We start from the raw sequence: 21141 nt of genomic DNA, 5'->3' as shown, positions 1-21141 counted from the left end.
TTATCTTTGTGTATGGTGTAAGAGAATGGTCGAGTTTCATTCTTCTACACATAGCTGTCCAATTTCCCCAGCACCATTTATTGAAGAGAGTGTCTTTTTTCCACTGGATATTTGTTCCTAATTTGTCTGGTCTATGTGTCTGTTTTTGTCCTAGTACCATGCTGTCTTGGTGATCACAGCTTTGTAATAAAGCTTGAAATCAAGCAATGTGATGCCCCCAGTTTTGTTTTTCTTTTTCAACATATCCTTAGCAATTTGGGGTCTCTTTGGTTCCATACAAATTTTTGGATTGTTTGTTCCAGCTTTTTGAAAAGTACCAGTGGAATTTTGATCAGGATGGCATTGAAAGTATAGATGGCTCTAGGCAGTATAGATATTTTAACAATGTTTATTCTTCTGATCCATGAGCATGGAATGCTCTTCCATCTTTTTGTGTCTTCTTCAATTTATTTCATATGTGTTCTGTAGTTCCTTGAGTACAGATCCTTTACCTCTTTGGTTAGGTTTATTCCCAGGTATCTTATGGTTCTTGGTACTTTAGTAAATGGAATCAATTCTCTCATTTCCCTTTCTGTATAAGGGAAGCATTCATATTCTGTACAAGAAAGTGTATAAGAAAGCAACTGATTTCTGTACATTGATTTTGTATCCTGCCACATTACTGAATTGCTATATGAGTTCTAGTAGTTTGGGGGTGAAGTCTTTTGGGTTTCCCATACAAAGCATCATGTCATCTGCAAAGAGAGAGAGTTTGACTTCTTTGCCAATTTGAATATTTTTATTTCTTTTTGTTGTCTGATTGCTGTTGCTAGGACTTCTAGTACTATGTTGAACAACAGTGGTGAGAGTAAACATCCTTGTCCTGTTCCTGATCTCAAAGGGAAGGCTGTCAGCTTTTCCCCATCATAACCCATGATATTCACTATGGCTTTTTTAGATGGATTTTATGAAGTTGAGGAATGTTCCCTCTGTCCCTATACTCTGAAGAGTTTTAATAGGAAAGGATGCTGTATTTTTTCAAATGGTTTTTCTGAACCAATTGAGAAGACCATATGGTTCTTCTCTCTTCTCTTATTTATTTGTTCTATCACATTGATTGATTTGCAAATGTTGAACCACCCTTGCATTCCATGGATAAATGCCACCTGGTCAGGGTGGATAATCTTTTTAATGTACTGTTGGATCCTATTAGCTAGGATCTTGTTGAGAATCTTTGCATCCATATTCATCAGGGATGTTGATCTGAAATTCTCCTTTTTGGTGGGGTCTTTGCCTGGTTTGGAGATCAGGGTAATGCTGGCTTCATAAAAAGAATTTGGAAGTTTTCCTTCTGTTTTTACTTTTCAAAACAGCTTCAGGAGAATAGGTATTATTTCTTCTTTGAATGTTTGGTAGGATTCTCCAGGGAATCCGTCAGGTCCTGGGCTCTTGTTTCTTGGGATGTTTTTGATCATTGCTTCAATCTCGTTACTGGATATTGGTCTATTCAGGCTGACAATTTCTTTTTGATTCAGTTTTGGAAGTTTATAGTTTCCAGGAATGCATCCATTTCACCAGGATTGCTTAACTTATTGGTATATAACTATTGATAATAATTTCTGATGATTGTTTCTATTCCTTTGGTGTTAGTAGTGATCTCTCCTTTTTCATTCATAATTTTATTAATTTGGTCCTCTCTCTTTTCTTTTGGATTAGTTTGGCCAATGATTTAGTGATCTTATTGATTCTTTCAAAAAACCAGCTTCTAGTTTCATTGATGTGTTCTACTGTATCTCTAGTTTGTATCTCATTGATCTTTGCTCTAATCTTGATTATTTCCCTTCTTGTGTGTGGGGATTGCTTAATCTTTGTTGGTTCTCCAGTTCCTTAAGGTGTAAAGGGAGCTGGTGTATTCTGGATTTTTCAGTTTTTTTGAGGGAGGTTTGGACGACTATGTATTTCCCCCTTAGGACCGCCTTTGCCATATCCCATAGGTTTTGGACCGAAGTGTCTTCATTCTCATTGGTTTCCATGAATTGTTTAAGTCCTTCTTTGATTTCATGGTTGATCCAAACATTCTTAAGCAGGGTGGTCTTTAGCTTCCAAGTGTTTGAATTCTTTCCAAACTTTTTCTTGTGGTTGAATTCCATTTTCAAAGCATTGTGGTCTGAGAATATGCAGGGAATAATTTCAATCTTTTGGTATCAGTTGAACCCTGTTTTGTGACCCAGTATGTGGCCTATTCTAGAGAAAGTTCCATGTGCTCTCAAGAAGAATGAGTATTCTGTTGTTTTAGGGTGGAATGTTCTGCATATAACTATGAGGTCCATCTGGTCCAATATGTCATTCAATGCTCTTGTTTCTTTATTGATTTTCTGCTTGGATGATCTGTTACTGAGAGTGGCATGTTAAGATCCCCCACTGTTACATGAGGCAGGAATCTATCAAATTCCTAGAGAAGAACATAGGCAGTAACCTCTTTGACATCACCCACAGCAACTTCTTTCAAGACATGTCTCCAAAGGCAAAGGAAACAAAAGCAAAAATGGACTTTTGGGACTTCATCAAGATCAAAAGCTTCTGCACAGCAAAGTAAACAGTCAACAAAACAAAGAGACAACCCATGGAATGGGAGAAGCTATTCACAAATGACACTACAGACAAAGGGCTGATATCCAAGATCTATAAATTACTCTTCAAACTCAACACACATCAAAATCCAAGATCTATAGATAACTCTTCAAACTCAATACACATGAAAGAGTTAATCATCTCAAGAAATGGTCAGAAGACATGAACAGACACTTCTACAAAGAAGACATACAAATGTCTAACAGACACATGAAAAAATGTTCATCATCATTAGCCATCAGGGAGATTCAAATCAAAACCACATTGAGATATCACCTTATACCAGTTAGAATGGCCAAAATTAACAAGACAGCAAAAACAAGTGTTGGAGAGGATGTGGAGAAAGGGGAACAATCTTACACTCTTAGTGGGAGTGCAAGTTGCTGCAACCACTTTGGAAAGCAGTGTGGAGATTCCTTAAGAAATTAAAAATAGAGCTACCCTATGATCCTGCAATTGCACTACTGGGAATTTACCCCAAAGATACAGATTTAGTGAAAGGAAGGGTTATCTAACCCAATGTTCACAGAAGCAATGGCCACAGTCGCCAAACTGTGGAAAGAATAAAGATGCCCTTTAATGGACATATGGATAAAGAAGATATGATCCATATATACAATGAAGTATTATGCCTCCATCAGAAAGGGTGAATACCCAACTTTTGTATCAACGTGGACAGGACTGAAAGAGATTATGCTGAGTGAAATAAGTCAAGCACAGAGAGTTAATTATCATATGGTTTCACTTATTTGTGGAGCATAAGGAATAACACAGAGGATATGGGGAGATGGAGTAGAGAATTGAGTTGGGGGAAATTGGAGGGAGAGACAAACCATAAGAGACTGTGGACTGTGAGAAACAAACTGAGGGTTTTGGAGGGGAGGAGTTGAGGGATTCGGTAAGCCTGGTGATGGATATTAAGGAGGGCACGGATTGCATGGAGCACTGGGTGTGGTTCATAAACAATGAATTTTGGAACACTGAAAAAAATAAAATAAAATAAAACTTAAAAACAGAGAAACAAAATTAAGCTAAATTTAATTTAAAAAATAAATAAAAATAAAGTATCAAGTTTTTATAATACATTGCCTGATATGATTTCTCCAATACCACAGTTTCTATTATATAGTCCAAACCCTAACCCAAATAACAGTAATAATATTTTAAGTGATCACCATTCCCCTAATGATACCCTTTTCCAACTCCCCTTCATGGAATTGTCAATTAGATAAATTTGTACTACCCAAACCATACTTGGAATAAATAGGGAGATTGAAATACAGAGCTAGTGCTGGCTTTATAGTAATTCATTTAGAAGTCTGATTTGATCATTTAAAATGCAAGTTCTCTTTTTCCTCTGCTTCCCATATTGTCAATTTTTTCATAAAGTAGTTTTTCTTTAAGGTTCTAGGATGGTTGCCAGTGACAACCATGGCTTTATTTACATTTAGCAAGAGAGTACAAATGGCTAAAATTACATTGTATTGCCTGACAGAACCAATTTCTTGGGGTTGGTTATCCTTAGACCAAAACCTGCAACCCTGTAGCTGAAAATACAGTCTCCACTTAGACATTGAACTGCATGCCATGTGTTAGGATGAAGAAGAAAATAAATGAATGCTAGGTAATATTCACAACAAACATTTCCCAAAAGATAGTTTCAGTACTTCCCTTAGATTGGAAGGTGTAAGCCTCTTGTTATTTACCAAAGACATGGGCCAATTTCAGTTAACAGCACCTGTGGATAAACACATCTTTTATCTTTTGCAATCCCTAATGTAAGCACTTGGAAAATTCACCCCATTCTTCTACAGATTCTGGGTCATATATTTTTCAGTATCTTCTGCAAGGGCTTTTGCAATTGTTACTCCACAACACTAAAAGGTTCTTCCAGCTGATAGCCTCAATTGCCTCCAATTGATGTGGTGGTGGTGTGTTGTCCTGGGTTAGTCTTAAGTCATGCTCAAAAAGAGAATGCATTCCTTTTGCTATTTGGACTTCACTTCATACATCACTCGCAGGTTTTTTGCCTATCCTCCTCACTGATGAAAGCCAGGGGTGCCATCGATATTGAGAGAGATCATCTTTTAGGTATGCAATAATTATGAGTTCAAAAGAAGACATGGTTGGAAGATGTGCTGTTCTATATTTATGCTATAAAATTCCAAACAGTAAATTTAACATGACAAAAAATAAGTTATTTACTGTTTCCTGTATACTCTGGGTAAGACTCACATTTGTAGTCATCATTAACAAATCACAGTATCAATCCTTAAGAGGATTATTGAAAGCCAATATTCACAGGTGACATGTTAGACAATGTAGTTCACAAGTGTATTAATTTCCTAGATATGCCATAACAAAGTACCACAAAGTGTGTGGCTTTTAAACAATAGGATTTTATTTTCTCATCCTTCTGGATGACAGAAGTTCCAAATTTAGGTATTAACAAGGCTGATTCCTTCTGGAGCCTCAGAGGGTGAATTAGTTCCAAACTTCTCTCATAGCTTCTGGTTGTTGCTGGCTCCTTGGCATTCCTGGGTTTGTAGACATACCACTCAAATATTTGCTTTCATTTTCACATGATATTTTCTCCCCTTCATCTTCTGAGTGTTTGGCCAAATCTCCCTCTGTCATTAATTAGGGTTCGCATTAACCCAGTATGACCTCAACCTAACTTGGATATTTACAAAGACTACTTCTGAATATGGTCACATTTATTAGGGATTAGGACTTGAGTATATCTTCTGGAGAAACAAACAAACAAACAAAAAAGTAATGACATAATTAACATTAGCAAATCTATGGTTTAAATACAACAGGTCCTGAAGAATCATGATGAAATGATTGGTAACAACACTGTTGCCTTTATTTCTTGCTGAGAGATATGAAATTAACCAGATATGGCACAGTTGACAATAGAGAAAAGATGGTGCACAGGCATTAAGAAGACTCTTCATGTGTACTAGCTGGGTGATAAATACTTAAGAACCACTTCTATTGGCCAAATAGGTGGTGAAGTTGGTTAAACATCTGACTCTTTGTTTTGACTTAGGTCATGTTCTCAGGGTCATGAGATTGAGTGCCATACTAGACTCCACACTCAATACAGCTCAGCACAGAGTCTGCTTGAGTTTCTCTCTCCCTCTCCCTCTGCCTCTTCTGTTCATGCTCTCTCTCTCTCTAAAATACAACAAATAAATCTTAAAAAAAAAAAGCAAAGAAAGTCTTCTACCATTGTTTGTCTTTTATCATTCTTTTAAATCCTCACTAACAGATCACAATAGCTCACATAGTCCTATGAATTTTGCAAAAACAGTTTTTAAATCTAATTGTTTATATATAGATAGAGACATTCAAAAAATTTGCTGGACCCTCAGCCACCTAGGAGACTTAGTAGCAGCACTGGATACTATCTTGATAATACCAAAGACTGTGCATTGCTCGTAGTAAATCCCAATGTCTCCCAAGCTACACAATATTAATTTCAATACTTCCACCAACTGAACTAATTCACAATAATATTATGTTGGGTTTAAATAGCTAGCCATTGGAATCTCTGAAAATTTTTTATATCTTCTAGAATTATTCCTAGGAAACAACACAAAAATAAGTTTCATATATCCCACCATACATTAATAACAGCAAATCTTTATTTATACCCACAAACTGTAATTAGATTACATATTTCTCTATATTCCAAATTTAATTTACAATGGTAACTAATTAAGTATTTCACCAAGTCTTCTACATAGTATGTTCATACACTATCTCTTTGGAAAAGGCAAACCTGCCGATGGTTATGTCATTAGTTTTAGCCTGATTTTTACAGTAGTTTTGCTCTCCAAATGTGTCATTTCTCTGGCCCTTGTCTCCTAAATCACAAGGCCACTTATTGTTAGATACCTATGTACAGAGTATAGTATTGACACTGTCATCCCAACAGGCTGTACAGTCCATGTAACAGCTCTCACATGAGTAATCCTGTAACAGATTATGGATCATTTTAAGGTGTCAGTTGCGTGCTAAGGACTGACAACTAAACCGTATCTTACATGCAGCCAAATCTCTTCATAAGGGGTACAGCACTGAAAGCTGTCACCGAATTCTCATGCCTCAGCAGTAAGCTTTTAACTGATTCACTAAAAGTCAAGTCAAATCAAGAACTGAAAGATAACATGAAGGCAAACCAGATCAATAACATCCTTGAATCTTTTGGGAGACCCGCTGACAGACTGTGGCTTCAATGCAGCATGAAGCTCCCAACCCAGAAAACAGGCTGTTAGCACCGGTCTGTGCTACAGCTGTCCAAGCAGGAGGGTAATGCTACCTTTAGATAGACAAGGGAAATACATAAAGGTGGGAAGGGCAAGAAGATTTTTAGGATTGTCCACATTAAGCAAATTTTCTGTACCTAGAGTACAGTAGAGAGTTGCATGGAATATTATCATACATAACCAATAAATAGTTTTCAAATCTAATACTGCAGAATCCAGCACTGACAATGCATAGCTGAGGTTTTACAAAATATCTGAATAAAGTCTATATTTAGATATAGACCCTTAATTGTATTTAGCTTATCTCCTCTGATTATAATTCAGCTAGAATATAATGTTTTTTTTTGTCTCTGAAACCAGTAGTATATTTGTAAGACTTATTTGATGGCATTGGGAAGGGAATTTAAAGAAGGAGTTCATAATGGAAAAGTGGTTTAACTCCAGCTGTAAAAACTAGGCATCCTCTTTGATTTTATCTTACCACACAGAGAACAAAATGACTTTATTATTTATTTTGAAATATCTCCCCTTTGCATTACTTCCTTTCCTATCCATAGTCACAGCTATAATACAAATGCCATGCTTAATGAATGATTACATATTTCATAGCATTATTAGAAAACTATTTCTTCAAGTAAATGATGTAATATAAAAGTACACTATTTCATTTGTAATAAGGGATATCAAATAATGCATCCAAAGGTAACTTGATAACTGAAATATGAAACATAAAGACATGTATAACAAAGTATTTAGCGTATGGTTCCATCATAAATTACCTAGCATTTGGGGCTGATAAGAAACATATTAACAATAAAATTTGTAGTTCAATGGGGTAAAGTGATATTTTGAAAAGGAAAAGCATACTTATGACATCATTCCATAAAGTTCGTTTTTAGAGAACTAGGAAATTCAAACTAGAGGGAATTGATTTCAGATACAAAGCAGACATTTTCAAAGGTTTCTCTTTCCAAAATTATCTGATTAGGAGCCTCAAAGAGGAATATTTAACATTCAGGAGTTGTTTAAGACTAATGAGCCTATGGACAATTTGTCACAAAATTTAAGAATTAGATTAAACTTCACAGATAGAGTTACTGCAAGTTCATTTGTGAAAATCAATCCCTTTTTCACAGGAGAGTTTTAATAGCAATTTTGAGATGGTCAGAATTTTAATACTGGCCTATGAATTTAAATTACATTAAATAATTTATTAAATTATAATAATTTTGATACTGACTTAATATTATCCTATATACTTTGATTACTCATTATTTTCATGCATGTCTACTATAGATGTGACATATTCAAATGCCTATAGGGGCCAGGCAGGTGACTGACAACATTGAAAATTTTGTTAAGAGAAAACACAGGATTCTCTGAACATGGCAAACTGGATAAACAACACAAGATCCACTGGGAATGAGGAAAAAGAAAAAAAAAAAAACTGTTCTTTGTAGATACCATGTGGGAATGTAGCTGGGCTTAGTGGTTTCAGACTTTTTTCCCTGAGAAGCCAGTTTATAGTGTATAATTTCCCAAAGAGTAAATATTTATTCAAAATAAAATTTAAATACTATGCAGACCTAACACAAAAAGTCTACAAGACAGATCTTGCCTAAAAATGGTAAGTTTGCTAGTTTTTCAGGTTGTAGTAAGCCTACCTTTAGAACATTAAACAAAAAAACTAGGCCTTGGGATATAAAGATAATTAAGGATTTTGGTTTTTTTGGTTTTTGTCCTTCAAGAAGTTAACAAAATTAGCCCACCTATGACATCAGAATTTGCAGAGCCAAGTCAAAAGTACAAATGTAGGCACCGAGTGTACCACTTTCTATTTCTTCTTCTCTCACTAAGAAGAACATCTTAGCCCTCAAGTCCAAGCTCCATTCACAATGCCTTAGTCAACAACAAAAGCCAAGGCTTTTGGGTGGTGAGCATAATAACAGTAAATCACCTTTGTGTAGCCTTGAGGAAAAGGACTATGGAGGCACTAGAGATGGTTCCAGGTCTAAGTTCCACAATGAAAGAGGGGGGTGGGGGAACAATAGGTTCTAGGTAAGTGTGTCTCCTTGGCCCCTGCAGTTTATTCATGTTGGAAAGAACAATGACCAGGGGAAGGTAAGATGCTAGTCTTTAAAGCATGTTGTAGACAGTAGGTTCACAATGGTTGACTGCAAAAGTGTACTGAAGGAGAACGGTATGAAGACACCTATTTTGGGCATTGGTTGATCACTTACTCTTGTCCTCAGCTATATGTATAAGATTTTTATCCCACATTTAATACTTGGTGGTCATTTATTCTCTTAACAGAAGACTTGTTTGTACTTCGACTTAGAAAAGTCTGTAAAATCTGCTTTTCACATCTGAGTGAACAACTAACTTGCTGCATTGTAAAAAAATATTTATTTCACCCAGAAAATATTCTAAGAAAATAGCTTTTGGATGTTATTTATAGAGGACATAATTACAAATACTCTCTCTATGGGGTTTCTTGCCTTTTCCTGTGAAAGGAGTCTGAACTCAGTAGCCAGGTAGTACCTCAAAGTCATAAAACACCATATTCAGAGCCATAGTTTTGAAATGTTAAATTTTTACTGCATCCTATATATGAGTTGTAGGTGTTACATTTTTGTACCTTTAAGAAAAGAGGTATTCAGTAATATGTTATTACAAAAAAGAAAGAGAGAGAGAAAGAGAGGAAGAAAGAAAGAAAAAGAAAGAGGAAGGAAGGAGAATGAGGGAAGGAGAAGGAAGGGGAGGAAAGGAGAGAGAAGGAGAGGGAAGGAAAGAGAAGAAAGGAGAAGAAAGGAACAGAAAGAAGGAAAGGAGGGAGAAAGGGAAGAGAAGAAAGAAACCAATATTCCTTAGAAAGCAAAGTATGTTTTTAGGATTTTTGAAAACCTAGTTTTGGGGCACCTGGATGGCTCAGTGGGTTAAGCCTCTGCCATTGGCTCAGTTCATGATCTCAGGGTCTTGGGATCGAGCCCCACATTGGGATCTCTGGTCAGCAGAGAGCCTGCTTCCCCGCGCCTCCCCCTCACCATCTCTCTACTTGCCTTTCTGCCTAATTGTGATCTCTGTCTGTAAATAAATAAATAAAATCTTAAAAAAAAAAAAAAAAAGAAAAGAAAACCTCGTTTGGAAATAATTTCATAAGATGAACACAGCTTTCTATCCCCACTGTTAATGGCTTGTTAGTTTATAAAGAAGGTAGTGCAAGAAGAAAGTGAGGGGCACAGGTGAAACATCTCCAATAACATAGTAATAAAATTGAAGCAGCTAATCTAAAATTCTTGGCAGATCAGTAGCAGAGGTCCAGAAAAGCACACTCTGATATCACATGGAATAATTTTACTAGTTTTGCTTATGCCCAGTGTACTGAGCATCCTCATCTTAGGGCTATCATAGTAGCTATAAAGACAACAAAGTTGTGATAAAAGTACATGATGAAGTTTATTTACTATTTTACTTACTAGTTTGTTTTCCTGTTCATTTTTTTTAAAGATACTGATTTAGTTATTTGAGAAAGAGTGCACGAGCTGAGGGGAGAGACAGAGGGAGAGGGAGAAGAAGACACTTAACTGACTGAGCCACCCAGACATCCTTAACAGGATTTTAAAATCAATTTCCTTTTACTGAGTCTTTCTAAAGCATTAGACATACTTTTCATGTAAACACACACATGCACACAAGCACACACACAGAGTTTCTTTGGCACATAGATATCAGCAAATTATGTAGCATTTAATTAAATCAGCTAATACCTTTCACAGTTTTAACTGGCATGAGTTAGTTGAGAATAACTTCTGTGGACTCTTGGTAGGCACTCAACTCATTGTAACTACAAGTGCCAAGATCTCTAAGTAAGTAACTTAATAGTTATTAGTGTTCCAAAGACATGCCTATTAGCAAATATCGTAGAGAGAATGAAGGAAATAGGTCAGAATCCAGCAAGTTGCTTAATTAGTTGATTAGGGGAACTTCTACTGAACATGCAATTTTTACATTTTCAGGGCTTTATTTTTATGGTTTTTTTATAAGCAATATGATGATATGCTACATCAACATTCTCCACAAGGAAAAAATGTATAGTAGTGTCTAGAAAGACTTAAAGAAATAAGCGATTTAATTTCTGTGTATTTGACAGTGAAATTATGTAACCATTAAATACAGTTTGTTAGGCACCTTAAGCTATATAATTGTACTTAATTGTTACATAATCACTCTTAATGACAAAGAGATGAAGAAACATAGATGAAAGAGATACTTTCAGAAAATATTCATATACATTTAGTAATTGATTTAGAAATTTAATACATCTCATTAGTTAGTAGCAATAATTATCTGCCTAGGAAATAAATTTAAAAATTAACATAAAACATTAGAGAGTACAGTTGATCCTTGAATGGGTTTGAACTGCATGATCCACTTATGCATGTATTTTTTTCAGTAAATACAATTACAGTGCTGTAAATATATTTTCTTTGTTATAATTTTCTTAATAATGTTCTCTTTTCTCTAGTTACTTTATTTTAAGAATACTGTATATAATACATATAAAAAATATGTGTTAACTGCATTTTTCAAGGGTCCACTGTACTTGAATTTTGCATATGCTATTTAAAAATTGGTTTTGCATTTGTTAAGAATACTGTCCTGTTTGTCCCTTTTATTTTCCTGTATAGTTTCAGCTCCTTTTGTGGTCAAACATGTCTATTATCATAGCTCCAGTTCAGATCTCTCAATATTAACAGCTTTATCGTAATAATCTGAATAACTAGAAAATAGGCTATCCTATTGAATGGAAATTATTTTTGTTCCTTTCTAAATAATCAGAACTGCATAATCAAATTCTTGATTTCAAGTTTGTTTGTTTGTTTGTTTGTTTAGGGAGGTTTTCTCCTTGGAATTTCTGCAATAACTTGAATAAGTGAGATGTTTGTTTGTTTGTTTGTTTAAAGATTATTTATTTGAGAGAGAACATGAAAGCACAAGTGGCAGGAGGGCAGAGGGAGAAAATCTCCAGCAAACTCCACCTTGAGCATGGAGTCTGATGTGGGGCTCAGTCTCAAGACCCAGGAGATCATTACCTGAGCTGAAACCAAGAGCTAGACATTCAATCAACTGAAACACCCAGGCATCCCTGAGAAGTTTATTTTCTCAAACATGGAAAAGCAAGTTTCCTGTGTATTTTTCCTTTATGAAATAAATGCTTATGAATTCCTAAAGAAATGTTTCAGTGACATTTGAACTTTAAATTATTTCTAAATATCATGTATATTTGTTAAATTTATCCAAATAACTACTTTGGTTTCCACAAATACTTGTAATTATAATTCTGCTTAGTACCCCCATGTGAAACAACACATGTATTTTAATAGTTAAAACTTTAAGTTCAAGCTTTTTATGGATTTACATATTCATGAAAATAATTTTTCAAATGCACCAAAGCTTCAGTGTTTATGACTAATATAACTCTAAAATGAACAGGAAAGGAGCACCTGGGTGGCACAGTCTATTAAGTGTCTGCCTTCGGCTCAGGTCATGATCCCAGAGTCCTGGGATTGAGTCCCAGTGTCGGTCTCCCTTCTTGGCGGGGAGTCTGTTTCTCCTGCCTGCTGTTCCTCTTGCTTGTGCTTACTCTCTCTATCTCTGACAAATAAATAAATAAAATATTTTTTAAAAATAATATAAAGATAAAGTGCTGTTAAATTAACTATGGTTAATAAAACTCTAAAACATTGGAAGAAATGATAAATTTTTAAAAAAATATGTACTCAAATTTAATGATGAGTTAATTTCTTTTAATTTTTGGTTTTGTTTTATTTCTTCTCCTTAATTTCTCACCTCACTTAATTAAAAAATAGCAATCACTGATACCACATTTGATTATAAATATGGGGCGACCACCAATCTATAGATCTATTTTTAATAAAAATTCTTTGGTTTCACTTGAAAACATTTGCCAGTGACTATACATTAACATGCTTTAAGCTAAATATCATCAGAAAAGTATGCATAACCATTTTTTTTTAATTCAGACTTTTGTGATTGTTTCAATTCCAGTGGCTTCAGTATAAAATGACTTTTTTAAAAATGACTTCCTTCTTTTTTCCAGTGGCTTCAGTATAAAATGACTTTCTTTAAAATGACTTCCTTCTTTTGGGTCTTTCTAATGCAGGGATAAACAATGTGCTTCTTGAAAGATGAACTAATACTTCAAGAATTTAATTTGATCACATTAAATTTCTAAAAAGATAACTCCAAATTTAATTAATTAGCTCAAATATTCAAATATTATCTTAAAAAACACATAACTGTGAAAAACATAGAAGGATGATTCTACTGATCCACACTTATGATATCTTTCTGAAAAACAATGTTCATTTTGACTGCATATGTTCATTTATTTTTCAACCATTTTACCTATTGCTGAGCAGATACTTTACCTAAAATAAATCAACTTCTCAGTTCAAAAACTTATTCATTTACATTTATATGGATGTGGACAAGAACAAGATCCATCATCCAGTGAGAAACATAGATTGAATAAGCTGGTGGATTCAACAGGAATCAGGGGAACCTCTGAAGAAGATGAAAACATGAGCATGCCCTCTAACTTCCTTTCCAAAGCCAGAACTAAATGATCAAAGAAAATAAGAAGAAAAAAACCTGTTTCTATATAAATGTAAAAATCAGAAAAGGCCAGTACTTCCTACCCCAAGCTTCCAGGAAGTTTACCCTGTTAAGTCAAGGTTTTAAAGACCACAAAGAGAAAACTCAAACTTGTTTCAAAAGAAAGCAGAAAGTATATAGAGAAAAGCCTAGCAGGGCCTCCCCAGAATGTCTTTTAATTGGAGAAAATTAAAGGCTCTGGAAGAATGGAGGCACTCTAATTTAAATAAATTTTCATTGAATATTAGGCGGTATCTATGGAAACCACAAAAATATGCTTTTCATATCTACTGCCACAGAGAGCAGAATTGACTGGTGGTCCCTCCTGCTGCCTTTCTGTCACCCCTTGTACACGATGGTTTCTCCCCACCAATGAATAGGCACAGTTGTGGTCCTAATGCAGACTCTTCCTGCGAGATATGAGGCTCATCCAACTGCAGTCTTCATCTCTTCTTACCCAGTTCCCTTCCCTCTCTTTTACCCTTAACGATAGAAAGCCTAAATGCTCCTTCAGATGCAATATTTTAGGCATTTTGAAAGATATGGCGGGTAGTGTGAGACAAGTACAGTGGAATTCGCTGATTATTCTTAATGTTGAATTGATGCCTGTTAAGGTATATTAATAGTTCTAACATACATATGAGGCCTCATAACTCCAGTAGTAAAAGCACACAGAACAACCAAAAGATTGAGTACCTGAAAGTTAGAGACATGGTATTCCAGAGACATTCACACATGGAATTTAAATGTTCAACTAAAGCACATCAGTCATGCTGTGATTAGGGCTGTGGTTGGGAATTATCGGTATCCTGAAACATGAAATGAAGAAATCTGTAAGGATGGTCTAAAGGATGTTTTGTTTTTAAGATTCCTTCTGAGCCTCAGAACTCGTAAAGGTGATGCATTCTTGCTTAGTAAAGCTAGAACACACCCAGTATTGGTAGACACTGGAAAATCTCTCTCTGTTAAGTCACCAGGTTACTTCCTAAAGATACCTCACCTCTTCTCCTGACTTCCAAACCAACAGGTAGGGCTAAATCCCATCATAGGATTGCTCAGGACAAGCTGCGCCTGATGATGCAGGATAAACATTATTTACCACAAAAGCTACAAGGATTACCTAACATGTTCCTGATCAAACCTGGGAAACATGAATGAATTGAATTTTGAGAACACTGTTTCAAGAGAGGCCAAATGTTAGATTAGATTAAGCAAGAATTCATTGATTTGGGGGCTACTCACACTTCTTTGGGACATTTGGCAGGTATACCTGTGAATGGGGAAAACTCTCCACCAGAGTGGCCTTTAGAAGCCTAGAAAAAAATGTGTCTGAAGTTAGTGGAATGAAAAAACAATAAAAGGCTGAGGGATGTGGGAATGCTAATGTGGAAATACTGTATAAGCCCAGATAAACCACTAGAAGGTTAGGTTCCAAAGGAGGCCCAAATGCAAAATTCTCCATCACTATTAAGAAGTTCAGTGGTAGAATTCCTCTGAAGACTAGAGATGACAGGAGAAGAGAAATTCACACAGGTGGAATTATTAATATTCACAGGAATGACAGGGCCACCAAAGTAATAGAAGCTTGGGTAATGAAAGCCTGACCACTGGAAACTAGCAGGCCACAATCACCATAAAGACATACAAGCTTGCTCACAGTGTCATAAAAATGGTTGATAAAGCATGAATGGAGTCCCCACAATAAGATAAGCATGCAGCCAACAAGAATCTAGTAAGAGAAAAGAACATAGGAACAGTAGACTAAAAGCAGCTGTATCAATATAAAACTATGATCCATCATTAATTTCTCAGACTGTAGAATTAGGGCCCATGAATTGAAAAGGTATCTGTGTCCTTGGAGAAAGATATCCACAACAATACTGCAAATGTAAAATCTAATGACTAGTCCTTCCTTCAAAGGGACCTATGATCATTCAAGTAACTGTGCTCCAGCAAGCATAATATTTAAGTATTTCCAGATTATTGTACATAAGTTTTGAGATGACTCTCCTGTCATCCAGCACAATTACATCAATGACCCTGAGTTTGTGCTTTTGGCTGTACTGAAAATCAGGAGGTCCTATTCAATCAGTTGAAGGAGGAGGAAAAGAGTCGAACTTGGTTTAATTGGTTGTCCATCTCAAAACATGTGTAAAAGATGAAAATTTCTCTCAGATCTACTTCAGTCTCACTTCAGCAAGATGTTAAATGACAGTAAAGGGGGAAAGTAATCAGTGTTTCAGAGCTGCAAGCAATGCTTCTGTTTATACATTTCATATGAAAAGAAAAGTGGCTTGAGTTAAGAAAAAAAAATATATATATATATAAAGTCTGGACAAGAGTAACACGGTTGAACATACGGGAGTGGGCACAAAGAATGAAAAAGAATGAAAATTTTTGTATTATAGGTTAATGCTCACTAGAAAAGGGGCACTGAACAACTAAGTAGACAAAATTACTTTTTTAAAAAAAGATTTTATTTATGCATTTGACAGAGAGAGAGAGAGAGAGGGAGAGCACAAGCAGGAGGAATGGTTAAAGGAGAGGGAGAGGGAGAGGCAGGCTCCCCACCGAGCAGAGAGCCCAATGCAAGACTTGATTCCAGGACCCTGGGATCATGACCTGAGCTGAAGGCAGATGCCCAATGACTGAGCCACCCAGGTGCCCCAAAGTAGACAAAATTACTTAAGACAGTTGCTGATAACCAGTCTTTGTTGCTGTCCTCTATTAAACTGGTGGAGTGTACACAGAGACACAGTGTCCCACAGACATATGGGACCAACAGCATGAACTCTCAGTTATCAGTGTGAATCTAGTCACTGGTACCTTTGAATGTCCAACTTGTAAGAAATAGAGATCAATGCCAAGCCTCAAATATAGCACTATTCCTCAAGGAGACCAATGGCTTCTTGATGGTAAGGTGACCACTTAGATTTCTTTTCATCCTGAAAGTCTCTGTGGTTTGTCTTCAGAAGTATGGATTCCTCTTCTGGATTAAACATTTACCTTTCTTTTCAGTAAAGTCTCCATCAAAGGGATTATCCAGGGTCTTGTGGAATGCCTCATCTACCTCTACTGGATGAAATCCCATACAATGTAGAATATGATCAAGTGATTCACTTCATATCAAAGAATTTGTGGGAGTGGACCTATGTCTGAAGTGTCAACTACATCGTACATACTGCATCATCCAGAAGCAGCTAGCTTAATATAAGATGCTTCTAAAGGCACAAGTTAATCTTAGAATGAGCAGTCTGAAAAGTAGGATGCCATTTTTTAGAGTGTAATATATGGGTTAAAGACATTTATATGGTGTTTTATCTTTAAAAACAATGATGTATGGGTTAAGAAAACAAGGGGTAGAAGCAGAGGAGGCCCTACTTACGGTCATTCCTAATTACCAATTGAGGGAATTTGTGCTTCCTTTTCCCACAATTATGGGCCTTGAAGGATTAGAGGTCTTGGTCCCTAAAAAGGGCACACTCTTACAATGAAATATTGCAAAGATCTCTGGACTTTTTGTGTCTCTGAACACCTTTGTATCCAATAGATGGGAAGAAAAATCACCAACATTTTGGTGCCTGAACACAGTGACAGCAGGAAGGAACATGTATGGAACCCAGGTGATCCATTCTGGTATTTCCTGTACTCACTTACCCATTGTAACTGTAAATGGACAGAGACAATGAACTTGGTCTGAAAAAAGACATGATTACCAAGGGCACAGACATCACAAATGAATATTTGGGTCACAGTACCAAGCGAGCTACCAAAATCCAGTAAAGTCATGTCTGAGGATAAGAATAATTTTGGATAAATAGTGTAGGAGGAAGAGAATAAATACCAGTTGCAACACAGAAATTAAACGTAGCAAAAAAGGATATAGTATGATTGGCTAGCTCCCTCTTCTAAGTTTCTTTTCAGAAAGAAAGGTCATGGAAATCAAGGAGCTGCTGCATAAATCTACATAAAAGAGTAGATTTGTGCAACTAAAAGCATGATGGACTGTGGTGGCCATGAAAAGTTTCCAGCAGCCACCTTTTGGGTGTTGAAATCATATATTCGCTGAGGCCACACTTTCTTAGCCAGCATCCAGTGAATGATGACTGAGCATGGTAATGGGAGCAATGAAGGCCCATTCCTGCCAGACGTAGCATTCTTCCAATGGGTGACTGTGGCTTGAGGACTCCTCATTTTGTCCAAAATGTTCATAGAGCTATGTTACATTCTGAGTTTCTTCTTTCTCACTTTTTCTTACCTCACCTTCCTTTACAATGTCAGATCTACATCTCTCCAGTGTCACGAGCTTGTTCCCCTTCAACATTTGAAAGCGTTTCCCTCCTGGAGGCCTGGCTGGATCAGTCAGTAGAGCATGTGATTCTTGATTTGGGATTGTAAGTTTGAGTGCAGAAATTACTTAAAAATAAAATTTTAAAAAAGGACTTTCCCTCAATAAATCTCTTGCAGACCAAAACCTGTGTTTGTGTCTTCTTCCTTGAAGAAGTTGACCTTGGAAGACTAAGCATTATAAAGTCAACTTACTTATATTAAAAATGAAAACAGCTCCTCTTTAAATTTATGATCACATTAAATCTATATTTAATTAAATCAATTTAGGAAGAATTTTGTTTGAAGATTTAAACTGATAAAACACAAAAACACTTTCTTGAAATACTCAGGTCAAAGAAAAGGACTTTTGAAAACATTAATATGAACACTAATTTCAAAACATATTGCATATAACATACTTTGTAAGCAGAGAGAAATTAACATAAAATATTCTATTACTATATAAAATATTAAAAATGGATATTAGACTCAGTAAGTTAGAAAGCTAATTGATGAATTTAATGAAAACAAAGGAAAATAATAATAAATGAGAGCAAAATTAATTTTTAAAAAAGAGAGAGATGAGCTATAGAATTCATTTGAAAAGTTAAGTTCTGTTTGGTCCTGCATCGGTCTACTTGCTCAGAGGGGAGCTTGCTTCTCTCTCTGCCTGTTGCTCCACCTGCTTGTACATTCTCTCTCTCTTTCCAACATATAAATATAATCTTAAAAAATTAATTTCTGCTTGTTTGAAATTTCAGGCCAGTAAAATATACAAATCTCTATGTAGCATAATAAAGAAAATAACAGTTTTCTGCTCGAGATTTCACTCAAAGTTAGTTGCCTTCCTCCTCACCTGCTATCTGGACTGAAGCAGTATTACTATGTGTGAATATGTTGTTTCTAAAACCCAAAGGGGCCTGACAGACAATGTGCAGAATCATAAGTAGTTTCAATTATGAATAAGTTTTCTTCATAATTATATACTAATAAATGCTGAAAAGAGTCGGTTGTTTTATATAAGATAGAAATCAATAAATTATATTGTCTCAAGGAGAGCTTAAAAATAAATAGAATAAGAAAAAATAAAATTAAGAGTAAGTTTATAGAAATATTATTACAATTAAAGGTGATTACCAGCCAATTTTAAAAACATACTACTTCAACATTCTTTTTAAAGATTTTATTTATTTATTTAAGAGAGAGAATAAATGGGAGAGAGAGCACAAGTGGGGAGGGGCAGATGGAGAGGGAAAAGCACAAGCAGACACCCCGCTGTGCAGGGAGCCTGATGTGGGGCATCATCTCAGGACCACGGGCTCATGACTTGAGCCAAAGCAGCTACTTAACCAACTGAGCCCCCCAGGTACCCCAAAGCATACTACTTCAACATCTGAAGAAACATTTATCTATCTATTTGTTATTTACTCATTTTTTTAAAGATTTTATTCATTTATTTGACAGAGAGAGAGAATGAGCACAGGCAGAGGGAGCAGCAAGCAGAGAGAGGGAGAAGCAGGCTCCCCACTGAGCAATGAACCCAATGCAAGGCCCAATCCCAGGACCCTAGGATCATGACCTAAACCAAAGGCAGACACTTAGCAGACTTAGCCACCCAGGCTCCCCTTGAAGAAACATTTAATTAACATTTCATAAGCACAACTTAGAAAAAACAAAAAGCTTTTCATATTATGTTGAAAATTGATATCAAACCTGGAAAATATTATCATAATATGAAATCTATAGCTTAAGCAAATTTATTAATATTCAAGTAGAAATTTTATAAACAATTAAATCCATATCATATATCTTTTTAAATGTAATCAAGTTTAGTTTATTATAGGAAAACAAGGTTGGGTAACAATTCAAAAGTAACTTTATATAATTAATGACATCAATGACAAATGAGGAAAAATAATATTCTATATCAAATAAGTGGAAAATAATATGGCATAATCAAACAAATGGAAAATACAGTTTCTACCCTGGATATAAAAATATAAAGTTTATAATACAACTTTAAAAAACAAAAAAGCTAGAAAATTCTTACATAAATTTTACTGAAATATAAAAGATTTGACAATATAAAAAAAGACAAAGATAATAATCACCATAAAAATGTAAATACTTAATAATATTCCATTAAAAATGCAAAGAGATTTTATAAAATAATTTGAAAGCATTAATTTGGTAGAAAAAAGTAAATATATATTTATAAATAAGGATTAATCAAGGGAGTCTTTAAAATTACTATAAAAAAAACAGACAAATGAACTTTCAAAATAAGCTCTACCTTACATCATACAACAGTGTAAAAGTCAAACATTTTAAAGGAGCAAAAGTTAAAAATAAATAACTCTAAAGGTAAACAACAGAAAATATAAATTACAATATGCATGTACTCGGTCTTGGGACAGAGAGGGGCTATCAAATTAAATGTTAATAAAAGTGTATTATTAAAAATAGTTGATAGAAATCAATATGTTAAGATTTCAGTGTGAAGTAAAATTTAACAGAAAAATAAAAAGCAAAAGGAATATGAAGGATACTACTTGCCTCATATCTAGCAGACTATGAAAATAATTGAAGTTATATAAAAACAATGAATGAGGGGTGCCTGGGTGGCTCAGTTGGTTAAGCAGCTGCCTTTAGCTCAGGTCATGATCTCAGGGTCCTGGAATTAAGCCCTGGATCAGGCTCCCTTCTCAGTGGGGAGCCTGCTTCTCCCTCTTCTCTGGCTGCTCCTCCCCCCATTAGCTCTCCCTCCCTCTCTCTCTCTGTCAAATAAATAGATAAATAAAAATGTTAAAAACAAAACAAAACAAGATAATGAATGTTCCAGTTGAAACTGGGGAAAGGCAATGAATATACAAATTTTTTTTGAAGATTTTATTTATTTATTTGACAGAGAGGGAGAGAGATCACAAGTAGGCAGAGAGGCAGGCAGAGAGAGAGCGGGAAGCAAGCTCCCAGTCAAGCAGAAAGCCTGACAGAAGCCTCCATCCCCGGGCCCTGAGATCATGACCTGAGGTAAAGGCAGAGGCTTAATCCACTGAGCCAACTAGGCGCCCCAAGTATACAAAACTTAAATGGATAAAAATATAACATCTAACCATACTAAATTTATTTTCATTGCATTTTATAAAAATAATTCAAATGAAAACATCACTGTTATATTTGTCCTTTGAAAAAATAATTATCAAATATAATGTTAATAACAAGACTGGTGACTGTGCCAAAAAATATA

This window comes from Lontra canadensis, unplaced genomic scaffold (assembly GCF_010015895.1).
Source record: "Lontra canadensis isolate GAN:19392208 unplaced genomic scaffold, GSC_riverotter_1.0 scaffold1, whole genome shotgun sequence".
Classification (NCBI taxonomy): domain Eukaryota; kingdom Metazoa; phylum Chordata; class Mammalia; order Carnivora; family Mustelidae; genus Lontra; species Lontra canadensis.
This window is presented reverse-complemented; position numbering follows the sequence as displayed.